At 42.2% G+C, this 12182-nt stretch overlaps 1 long non-coding RNA gene across 1 annotated transcript in view; it reads left to right on the forward strand.

Annotated features, from left to right (window-relative positions):
* The first annotated feature begins 4491 nt into the window (after positions 1 to 4491).
* Positions 4492 to 12182, forward strand: part of LOC128929812 (uncharacterized) — a 40809-nt gene continuing 33118 nt past the window's right edge. Inside the window, exon 1 of the long non-coding RNA XR_008476975.2 lies at positions 4492 to 4541. This is a non-coding gene — a long non-coding RNA (uncharacterized LOC128929812). The remainder of the gene's footprint in view (positions 4542 to 12182) is intronic.

Consider the following 12182-nt stretch of genomic DNA (forward strand, 5'->3'; position numbering starts at 1 on the left):
CTCTTTCACCAGGCTGCAGTGCAGTGGCGTGATCTTGGCTCACTTCAACCTCTGCCTCCTGAGTGCAAGCAATTCTCCTGCCTCAGCCTCCCTAGTAGCTGGGACTACAGGCGTGCACCACCACGCCCAGCTAATTTTTGTATTTTTATTAGAGATGTGGTTTCCCTGTGTTGGCCAGAATGATCTCAATCTTTTGACCTTGTGATCTGCCGGACACAGCCTCCCAAAGTGCTGGGATTACTGGAGTAAACCACCGTGCCTGGCCGAGAATGACATTTTTTAAGAACACACGCCTATTTTAAAATGGCTTACACAGACTTTTTTTTTTTTTGAGAAACCTAAATTTTATGGTTTTTGCTATTTTTCAATTAATAGCTTTCAATGGTAACTTTGTAAGAAAAGGAGAGATGAGAATTACATAACATTTGACTCACTATTGTCAATAAAGTCTGTAATAAATCCAGTTGTGTATACAAGTTTTTTTTTTTTTTTTAGATGGAGTTTTGCTTTTGTTGCCCAGGCTGGAGTGCAAAGCCACAATCTCGGCTCACTGCAACCTCCTCCTCCTGGGTTAAAGTGATTCTCCTGCCTCAGCCTTTCGAGTAGATGGGATTACAGGCACATGCCACCACACCTGGCTAATTTTTGTATTTTTAGTGGAGACAGAGTTTCACCGGGTTGGTCAGGCTGGTCTGGAACTCCTGAGCTCAAATGATCCACCTGCCTTGGCCTCCCAAAGTGCTGGGATTACAGGCATGAGTCACCTTGCCTGGCTACATGCATAATGTTTTAAAGCAGTGCCTGGCTTATAGGTACTGCTCAATAAATGTCCTCAAGGGTACCCTTTTTCTCCCTTTCCTTGGGAGTGAGGGGCATGCATGAATCTTGGTCATTTTATCCTCTGTATCTAATACAAGGCTGACAGTAGATTGTTGAACAAAGTAGTAGTTTGAAAAGTGGAGACCTCTCTTCAAACGTGGCGTCTTGGGTTCTCAGCGCCTCGCCTGGAGTCAGCGAGCAAGGACCGGCCCGGGCGGGGATACTCAAAGTCAACAGCTGAAGCCAGTCCTCGTGTCCCGGGCACACACTGGCACGACTGCATCCTCAGAGTCGGCTGGCTTTTGAGCTCTCGCGATTGGGGAGAAGGAGGATTTCTCGTTCGAAGCTCCGGGACTGCAGCTCCAGAGGATCGCGTTCCTTCCCCTATACCTGTCCCCCAGTCACGCTCTGCCCGGAGGTGCAGCATTTGACAAGTTACCCCCTCGCCACATACCATTTCTACCCACGTCCGGGTTAACTTTGTTCTTAACCTTCTTAAGACTCCCCTCCGCCTCCAGAACAGGTCTTTTTTTTTCCCTAGTTCATTTTTGCCCATAAAATTGAGTTTTGAGTTTTAGATATCATACAGAAAGTTAAAAAAAAAAAAGTGACAAGGTGTCCTCAGATCTGTTAAATGACAGCATCTCCCTTTTTCCTTTCTTTTAGAGACAAGGTCTCAATCTTTTTGAAATGGTTATTTACTTTGTGTGTGTGGTGTGTGTGTGTGTGCGTGCGTGCGTGTGTTTTTCTTTTCTTTTCTTTTGATGGAGTTTTGCTCTTGGTCACCCAAGCTGGAATGCAATGGCGCCATCTCAGCTCACTGCAACCTCCACCTCCCAGATTCAAGTGATTCTCCTGCCTCAGCCTCCCGAGTAGCTAGGATTATAGGCATGTGCCACCATGCCTGGCTAATTTTGTATTTTTAGTAGAGAGAAGGTTTCCCCATGTTGGTCAGGCTGGTTTCAAACTCCCCACCTCAGGTGATCTGCCCACCTCAGCCTTCCAGAGTTTTGGGATTACAGGCACGAGCCATGACGCCCAGCTTACCTTTTATATATTTTCCAGTATTTTAAAAGTATTTGACATTTTCTTACTGGATTATTTGTCTTTTTGTTACCGATTTGTAGGAGGGTTTTCTTTCCTTTTTTTATTTTGTGGGGGTTTTTTTTTGTTTTGTTTTTCTTTTCAGACGTAGTCTCACTGTGTCTCATGGCTGGAATGCATTGGTGGCACGACCTTGGCTCATTACAACCTCTGCCTCCCCGGTTCAAGTGATTCTCCTGCCTCAGCCTCCCAAGTAGCTGGGAGTATAGGTGTGCGCTACCACACTTGGCTAATTGTTTTTTTTTCCTAGTAGAGATGTGGTTTCACTGTGTTGGCCAAGGTGGTCTCAATTACCTGACCTCATGATCTGGCCGCGTCGGCCTTCCAAACTGCTGGAATTACAGGCATTACATTTTTTGTTTGTTTTGAAAGACTTTCTCCCAGACTGGAGGGCAGTGGCACCCATCATAGCTTACTGCAACTCTTGGGCTGAAGCGATCCTCCTGAGTTGCTGGGACTATAGGCACATGCACCACCACACCTTGCTAATTTTTACATTTTTAAAAATAGAAACAGGGTCTTGCTATGTTGCCCACGCTTGTCTCAAATTCCTAGGCTCAATCATTCCTCCTGGAAGCTTGGCCTCCCATAGTGTTGGGATTATAGGCATAAGCCACTGCACCCAGCTTCCTTTTTTTAAATCATCCTCAATATTAAATATTATTTTTAGTACATATTTCCTAAGAATAAGGACATCTTTGTGTTGTGTGACAAGACTTAAAGTAATTGAGCAGGCATTGAAAGCCTTCATATTCTCAGAAAAGTAGGTTTTCCCAGCAGACATTAAATATACTCCTGCAGGGCACAGTGGCTCACACCTGTAATCCCAGCACTTTGGGAGGCCAAGGCAGGGGGATCACTTGAGGCCAGGAGTTTGAGACCAACCTGGCCAACACAGTGAAACCCTGTCTCTACCAAAAAATTACCAAAAAAAAAAAAAAATAGCTAGGCATGGTGGCACTCCTGTAATCCCAGCGTCTCGGGAAGTTGAGGCGGAAGAATCACTTGAACCCAGGAGGCAGAGGTTGCAGTGAGCCAAGATCATGCCACTGCACTCCAACCTGGCAACAGAGTGAGACTCCATCTAAAATAAAATAAAATAATAGTTGGGCGTGGTGGCTCTTGCCTGTAATACCAGCACTTTGGGAGGCCGAGGCGGGCGGATCAGGAGGTCAAGAGATGGAGACCATCCTGGCCAACGTGATGAAGCCCCATCACTACTAAAAATACAAAAATTAATTGGGCATGGTGGTGCTAGCCTGCAGTCCCAGCAACTCGGGAGACTGAGGCAGGAGAATCACTTGAAACCGGGAGGCAGAGATTTCAGTGATTAACACCACTACACTTCAGCCTGGTGACAGAGCAAGACTCCATCTCAAAAATAAATAAAATAAAATAAACATAAACATATTCCTGGAAATAATATTTTATTTACTCCTCAAATGCTTAAAATCCTCTGACATCATACGTATTCTATTTTTTCCTTAGGTCATTTTGTATATAATTTTCTTACCTTCCCTTTTTATTCCTTCTCTCTACATTTTAGGATACCAAAAAGTCATTAACTTCAATTCTGCTAAATTAAAATTTGTGGAGTTTTTGAGCAATTCTTTGTCCTCTGAACATCCTAAGAGAATTTTGAAAAAGTAAACATTTGTAAAGGTGCCAGGCTAGTCTACTTAAGGAAATCCATAGTGCTGAGTTTAGGCTCTATTTACAGGTAAGTAGTGGGTTAATGGCAAATAGCTGTATATTGTTATTTAATTGCCATTTAGGGGATACTTACTGTGTTTCTGTGTACCTTCTCTAATCTCCATGCAACAATGTTTCAACAACAAATAGGGTAGTTGATGCTCATTGAGAGTAACTAGTTTAAGGTCAGACAGCTGGTAAGTGTCTCACCTGGGATTTGAACCCAGACCCCTAAATTCTGCCTCTGCTAGACCAGTCTGTGCCAGACTAGTTCGATGTGCGTATGCATGTCCTCACAGGAAGATTGAACATGTGCTTAGTTACCAGCAAAGCAATTTCACTCACACACACACACACACACACACACACACACACACACAATTTTCCTGAAGGTACACTGGCAAAAAAAAAAAAAAAAAAAAAATTAAATATATGCTTTTTCAAGGAAATCAACGGTGTGGTATTTGTGGGAAAACTACAACTTTGGTCTTCTTTTCAAGCAGCTTTTATTTTACTTTATTTTTGAGGCAGAGTCTCAGTTGCCCAGACTGGAATGCAGTGGTGTGATCTCGGCTCACTGCAACCTCTGCCTACCGGGTTCAAGCGATTCTCCTGCCTCAGCCTCCAGAGTAGCTGACTACCCGCAGGCACCACCACGCCCAGCTAATATTTGTATTTTTAGTAGAGACGGGGTTTCTCCATGTTGGCTAGGCTGGTCTCAATCTCCTGACCTCAAGTGATCCCCCCATCTCAGCTTCCCAAAGTACTGGGAATACTAATGTGAGCCACCCATAATCCCGCCGCGCCTGGCCATAAACGGGCTTTTATTTTGAAACACAAAGTAGGGTGTGGGCGTGGCCACCAGAGAACCTCCTCAGTCTTCAGAGTCTATTGAAGTTCTAACTCCAGCCCTGGGTCCTTTAAAAGTAAGAAAACGGCATTTCATTTAAAAATATTCTTTTCATTGCTTCAGAGAATGCTTCCCTCACGTTGAGTTAATAAGCTTTTCTTGAAAAATTCGCTTGTGAGAGATTTTGCTTTTGAATTACCCAATGCAGAGCACATTCTGAGTGATTAGAGGGCTTCTAAGATAAAAGGAATCACCTGATAGAAAAAACACTGGTGCTCAGGGAGAGTTGCAAATGGAGATTTGGGGGCAGTATTACTTTCTGACTTTTCATGGTTTATATTTGGTCAGCTAAGGATTTAATTTTCTCTTCATATTCTGATAAAGTGCCCTTCTGAATACTTAATAGCACACTCCGGATACTTGTTTTTTATTTCTTTAAAAATTACCTCTTTTTTTTGGCTGGGCGGAGTGGCTCTTGTCTGTAATTTCAGCACTCGTGGAGGCTCAGGTGGCTGAATCACCTGAGGTCAAGAGTTTGAGAACAGCCTGGCCAATATGGCGAAACCTCAACTCTACTAAAAATACAAAAATTAGCCAGGCTTAGTGGTGGGAGCCTGTAATCCCAGCTAATTGGGAAGCTGAGGCTTTTTTTTTTTTTTTTAACTGAGGGTCCCAGGGAATGAGTTGGAAGAAGAGGCTGAGAGGAGCATGAAAGGAATTTTGTTAATTTCTTCAAGGGGAAAACCATAAAACTGTCCATCTACCCATATTTTATTTGTTCCTTTTATATAATATCTGTGATTTACTGTTTAGAAGTATGATTGGTTTCATTTAAATCATATCTGCATTTTCTAATTATGCTTGCCTCAAAAATTATGGGAAAGAAAACTCTTGAGCCATTTTGCACTTCACCTATATAAACAGATGAATGAGTATTTTATAATAAACGTGTGCATGTTTATAATAATGGGTGAGATTGTCCTGACAGGCTGGTTGGCAGTATTAGTAACCACACCGAATATTTGCTGAGCAGTTGCTATTTGCAGGCACTACGAGAAGCACTTCACTCACTGAAATCCTTACCTCAGACCTCAGAGGCAGTTACTGCTATTGATTATCCGGTTTTGTGGATGAAGACATTGAGCCTCATTAAGATTACTCGTGAGCTAAATCCCCCACAGCTAGTGATCCCGTTCACTCTGTCTTCAGATGCTACGTTTTAGGGATCAGCCTCTGTTGTCAGGATGAATTGGAAAGGCACTAGAAAGGATTCAGGAAACCAGAGACCTGTTACAATTATCTAGGTAAGAGATGGTAGAAGCTGGGACTAGAATTTTGAAGGCCACAGTATAAAGAAATGGAGGGAAATTGTTAGGTCTTGGCAATGGCTTTGATATGGACATGAGGGAGAGAATGTTATTGAGAACAGGTTTTTGTTTGACATGGTGGAATAAAAACATCCATCAAAACTTAGTCTGATTCCTTATTAGAGGAAATCCAGCCAGAATAAGTGGAAGGTAAGGCATGAAGACACATTTTAAAGGAAACAGTTTCATGATTTCTAGGAAAAAGAACTGGGCTATGATTTCCTGGTCTGCCCTGAGCACTTGTACAATAGAGTTAGAAATGGTGTGCAATTCTCATAGCAGTTGGACCGCAAATGGTGCTTCTCAAGTGTTTGAAGGTGATTAAAAGCAGTTTGTTTTCTGAGCCGTTTAAATATTCCCTTTGGAAATCTTATTGAACTCATTTGCTTTCCAAACTCTTTCTCTTTAAAAAGAGGAAAAGATAAACTTCAGCTGAGCCTCTATCTCAATGAGGCTTTACTTGATTAGAAAATATTGACCAGCTGCATTAGCCCAGGACTTCTGTGGTCAATAGAGTTACTTTTCATAGGCACTGAATCTGCAATCCACAAAATCTTAGCTGGTGTTAATGATCCTTTCAGTGACTTCTCCAGCTACTATTTTACATTCTGCCAAATAGGCTGATGGGAAGAGGGTGGGGATTAGAGGCTGAGTCTCATCACATGCCTTGCCTGCCAAACAAATCTCAGATCATGGAATTATATAGTGGTAAAGATGTTTCCTCTAACATTTGAATGCCTACGCATGCTAGGCTTTTGAATATATTACCTTTAGTCTTCACAACCACTAGACATGGAATATTTTATTTTGTCCATTTTGCATAACAAAACTTCTGCATGACAGAATCAAAACTTCAGTCCTGCATATCCAAGTGTCTGCTGGCTTCCTTTACCTGTACATCATACAAGCAACCAACCAACCAACTAATTATATTCTTCTGCTTTTTTTTTTTTTTTGAGACAGAGTTTCGCTCTTGTTACCCAGGCTGGAGTGCAATGGCGCGATATCGGCTCACCGCAACCTCCGCCCCCTGGGTTCAGGCAATTCTCCTGCCTCAGCCTCCTAAGTAGCTGGGATTACAGGCACATGCCACTGTGCCCAGCTAATTTTTTGTAGTTTTTAGTAGAGACGGGGTTTCACCATGTTGACCAGGATGGTCTCGATCTGCCGACCTCATGATCCACCTGCCTCGGCCTCCCAAAGTGCTGGGACTACAGGCTTGAGCCACCGCACCCGGCCTTTTTTTTTTTCTGAGACAGAGTCTTGCTCTGTAACCCAGGTTGAAGTACAGTGGTACGATCTTGGCTCACTGCAACCTCCCCTCACCGTTTAAGTGATTCCCCTACCTCAGCCTCCTGAGTAGCTAGGATTACAGGCATGCATCACTTCACTGGCTAATTTTTATATTTTTAGTAGAGATGGGGTTTCACCATGTTGGCCAGGCTACTCTTGAACTCCTGGCCTCAAATGATCCCACCTTGGCCTCCCAAAGTGTTAGGATTACAGGTGTGAGCCACCACACCTGGCCAAACAACTAAATTGTTTACCTCCTCCTGTTGTTGGCGTGGCAGCAGCCATCTATGATTAGAAATCTAGACTCATTCTTGATTCCTCCTCTCTCTCTCAACATAATAGAGCCTATCAATTATGAAATTTTAATGGTTTTACTCCTACTACCTCTGTATTAGTTTTTTGGTTTCCCCTTTGTATTAGTTTACTATGGCTGTTATAAAAAATAGCCACAAACTTAGTGGTTTAACATGACACATATGTATCCTCCTACAGTTTGGTGGCCAGAAATCTGAAATGAGTCTTACAGGTTTAACAACAAGGTGTCAGCAAAGCCGATTCCTTCTGGAGTCTCTAGGGAAGAATTCATTTCTCTGTCTTTTCTAGTTCCTGGAAGCAACCTATATTCCTTGGCTTGTGGCCCCTTCCTTCTACTACATCACCTTTTCTCTCTTTGCTTCCTCAGTCACATGACCTACTTCCTCTCCTACAGTTAAATCTCGCTCTGCTTCCTTCTTATAAAGGCAATTGTAATTACATCTCGGGCCCACCCAGATAATTTAGGATAATTTCCCCCTCTCAAGAGTCTTAACTTAATCACATCTGTAAAGTCCTTTTTCCATGTAAAGTAACATTCACAGGTTCAAGGGTTAGGACATGGCCATCCATGGGGGTTGTTTTTCAGCCTACTACAACCTCCTAGCCTGATTCACTGTGTCCTGATCGCTCACCTGCTAGCTGGCCTCCCTACCTTTAGTTTAATTCATCTTCCCTCCCCTCCAACCATGATTTACAGCAGTGGTTCCCAAAAGCAGGTCCATAAACTGAACCCTTGGGAAGGTAGTTAAAAATACAGGTGCCAGGGGGAGCATGCGAAGGAGCAAGGGTTTAAAAATTACCTCTTGGGTAGGGTGTACACTGTTCTGGTGAGGGGTATACTTAAAGCCCAGACTTCACCACTGTACAGTTCATCCATGTAACCCAAAACCACTTGTACCCCTTAAACTATTACAATTAAAAAAAAAAGATAATAAAATGTCACCTAGCAGAAAAAACAAAACTAATTACATGATTTCTGTCCATGAGTACCCCTTATAATCTTCTGTTTTGCTTTTGCATATGTGACCAATATAAACAATTTTATGTTAAAAACAAAGAACAGGTGCCTGGGCTCTACCCCTATAGATTCTGATTCAGAAAGTCTAATGGATCTATGATTTATAAATTACCATCAGGCCAGGCACACTGGCTCACACCTGTAATCCCAGCACTTTGGGAGGCCAAGGTGGGAGCATTGCTTGAGGCCAGGAGTTTGAGACCAGCCTGGGCAACATGGCAAAATACTGTCTCTACAAAAAATACAAAAAATCAACCAGGTGTGGTGGTACACACCTGTAGTCCCAGCTGCCAGGAGACTGAGGTGGGAGGATCACCTGAGCCTGAGGAGGTGGAGATTGCTGTGAGCCATGATCGTGCCACTGCACTCCAGCCTGGGCAACAGAGTCAGACCTCATCTCAAAAAAAAATAAAGTAAACGAATGAGTAAAACTTTATGGCATGATGAGAGCTACAGAATTTCCATAGAGAAGAAACTCAGGATAGGAGTTTGAGAGAGTGACCCATAGGAGAATTATCATAACATTGTCTGCATCACAAGCATGCTGCTTTTACATTGCCCCGTACAGATCAGTACACATAGCAAGGTTTTCTATTTCTAAGGTTTTTATTCATATATTAGTTTTAAAACAATTTTTTTGATTTTTTTTTCTGGGGCAGAGTCTTACTCTGTTGCCCAGGCTGGAGTGCGATGGCATGATCCTGGCTCACTGCAACCTCTGCCTCCTGGGTTCAAGCAATTCTCCTGCCTCAGCCTCCCGAGTAGCTGGACTACAGGCATCTACCACCACGCCTGGCTAATTTTTGTATTTTTAGTAGAGATAGGGTTTCACCATATTGGCCAGGCTGTTCTAGAACTCCTGACCTTGTGATCCACCCACCTTGACCTCTCAAAATGCTGGGATTATGGGTGTGAGCCACCGTTCCCAGCCATAATTGTTTCTAAATTAGAAGTAGCTTTCAGGGATCTATGCAGGCTAGTGAGGGGAGAGGGAGAAGGCTAAAATCTTCCTGCTCCACATCCCAACTTGTTATTCTATTGTTTTTCTCATGCCCAATTAGGTTTGGGGACCTCTGATTCTGACTATAAACTTATTAGGGACAGAGATTGTGTCTCCTTCTATATTTAATCCCCAGCTTCTAGGACACTGTTTGGCACGTCATTGGCATTCAATTAATCTGTATTCAACAAATGTTCAAAGAATCAATGAACAAATTAATGGAATAAATTCTAGTACAAAAGAGTTTGTTGGCTGGGCGTGGTGGCTTATGCCTCTAATCCCAACACTTTGGGAGGCCAAAGTGGGTGGATTGCTTGAGGTCAGAAGTTTGAGACCATCCTGGCCAACATGGTGAAACTCCATCTCTACTAAAATACAAAAAATTGCTAAGCATGGTGGCAGGTGCCTGTAATCCCAGCTACTTGAAAGGCTGAGGCAGGAGAATTGCTTGAACCCAGGAGTTAGAGGTTGCAGTGAGCCAAGATTGTGCAACAGCAAAAAAAAAAAAAAAAAAAAAAAAAAAGGAAAAAGAAAGAAAGAAAAAGAAAAGAGTTTGTTCTTACTAAGAGACAACCTGTATCAGTGAGAACCTGAGACTAGGGATTAAAGGATTTGTTGGTTTGGGAGGCAAAGGTGGGTGGATTGCTTGGTCTAGGAGTCTGAGGCCAGTGTGGGCAACATGGTGAAACCCTGTCCTTACAAAAAACACAAAAATCAGCTGGGCATGGTGGTATGTACCTGTAGTCCCAGCTATTTGGGAGGCTGAGGTGGGAGGCTCCCCTGAGTCTGGGGACGTTAAGGCTACAATGGGCCATGATCACAGCACTGCACTCCAGCCAGAGTAGCAGAGGGAGACCCTGTGAGCATTTGCTGTTGAAGAGTGTACACATGCCTGTGATGTAAGCCTAAAGTGAATGCACACACTTTTAAGCAGTGAAAAGCCAAGCAGATGCACATTATTTTATATCTGTCTAGATATGGGGTATACAGATAATAGCAAACACCTGAGAAGCACTTACTATGTGTCAGGCACTGTTCTAAGCACAGCACATGTATTAACATGTACATGTATCACCTCATTTAATTTTTACAAGAACCTTAACCTCTCATGAAAATTCCATTTTCCAGTGATGAAATAATGTAGTTAAATAATTGGCTCATGGTCACATAGCTAGGGAGTGGATTCAAACCTGGGCTGCCTAGTTTCAAGTTAGGTGATGAGAGAAAGTACAGCAGAAGCATTTTATTTAATCTCAGGCTTGAGAAAGGCCTGGCTTTATTATTATGATTATTGAAAATTCAAGGCCTTTTATTAAATATGCTGAATTGTGTAACTATCACCATGACACAACATTGTCATTACTCCAGTAAGATGCCACATGCCTGATTAAGTTAATCCCTCTTCGTACCTCCAGCCATAGGAAATCAGTAATCTACCTTCTATCTCTATAGAGGTACATTTTATGTAAATAGATTCATATAATATATACTCTTTTGTGTTAGCTTCTTTCATTTACTCTATTTTGTAGATTCATCCATGTTGTAGCGTGTATTAGTATTATTTTTTTTTTGAGACAGGGTCTCTCTCTGTTGCCCAGGCTGGAGTGCAGTGGCATGATCACAGCTCACTGCAGCCTCCACCTTCTGGGATCCATTGATCCTTCCACCTCAGCCTCCCAAGTAGCTGGGACTATAGGCCCATGCCACCATAACTGGCTAATTGTGTGTGTGTGTGTGTGTGTGTGTGTGTGTGTGTGTGTGTGTGACAGGGTTTTGACATGTTACCAGGCTGGTCTTGAACTCTTGAGTTCAAGTAATCTGCCAATCTCAGCCTCCCAAAGTGCTGGGATTATAGGCGTGAGCCAGTACACCTGGCCTTCTTTCCTTTTTATGGCTGAATAATATTCCACTGCACAGCTCTGTCACATTTTGTTTACCCATTGATGAATATTTGGGTGGTTTCCACTTTTTGGCTATCATGAATAATGTTTCTATGAATATTCATATAAAGGTTTTTTGTGGACATATGTTTTCATTTCTCTTGGAATAGATTCTTAGAAATGGAATTGCTTGATGGTATGGTTATTTTGTTTACTTTTGTCAATGTTTAATGTTTAAGAAACTATGGCCTGACATTTAAGCCAAGATATGAAGGGTGAGAAAAAGACAAGGGTAAAGAAGGGAAAATGTTCTAGGCAGTGAGAAAACCACTAGTTTCTTTGTTTCATATGTAGTAACTACAAGGAAACAATAATTGTATTTTATATCTAAAACCTGAGGCAAAATAGTGTTATCACAGGAAATCTGTCTATTTCTTGATGATTATAAATGTGCCTACATCACAGCCAGGTAGCCTTTTCTCAGTGTGAATTGAAATATTCTATGAGAAATTGTTACAAAAACAAAATCCAAACTAATTAAAAAATAAGACAAAGCAAGCAAACGAGCAAAACTCCAAACTCTGGCCCTGTTGTTAGTCTTACACAAGAAGGGTATATGCCAAAATGTCCATGACTTTTCCTTCTATTCTGTCTTCCTCTGTGTTTCAGCAAGTTTATCACCTCAATGCATAGCAATAATATTTGCAGTCTGAAAGCCACAGCTCTGTTTGCATTGCTTCCCACAAGACAAATGGTGTTCAGTGAAATGCAGGGAAAAAATCATACTCAAGCCATGTTTTTCCAATATGCTTTCCCCCTTTTTGTCAAATTGTGTTAAAGTTTT

This window comes from Callithrix jacchus, chromosome 15 (genome assembly GCF_049354715.1).
Source record: "Callithrix jacchus isolate 240 chromosome 15, calJac240_pri, whole genome shotgun sequence".
Lineage (NCBI taxonomy): Eukaryota > Metazoa > Chordata > Mammalia > Primates > Cebidae > Callithrix > Callithrix jacchus.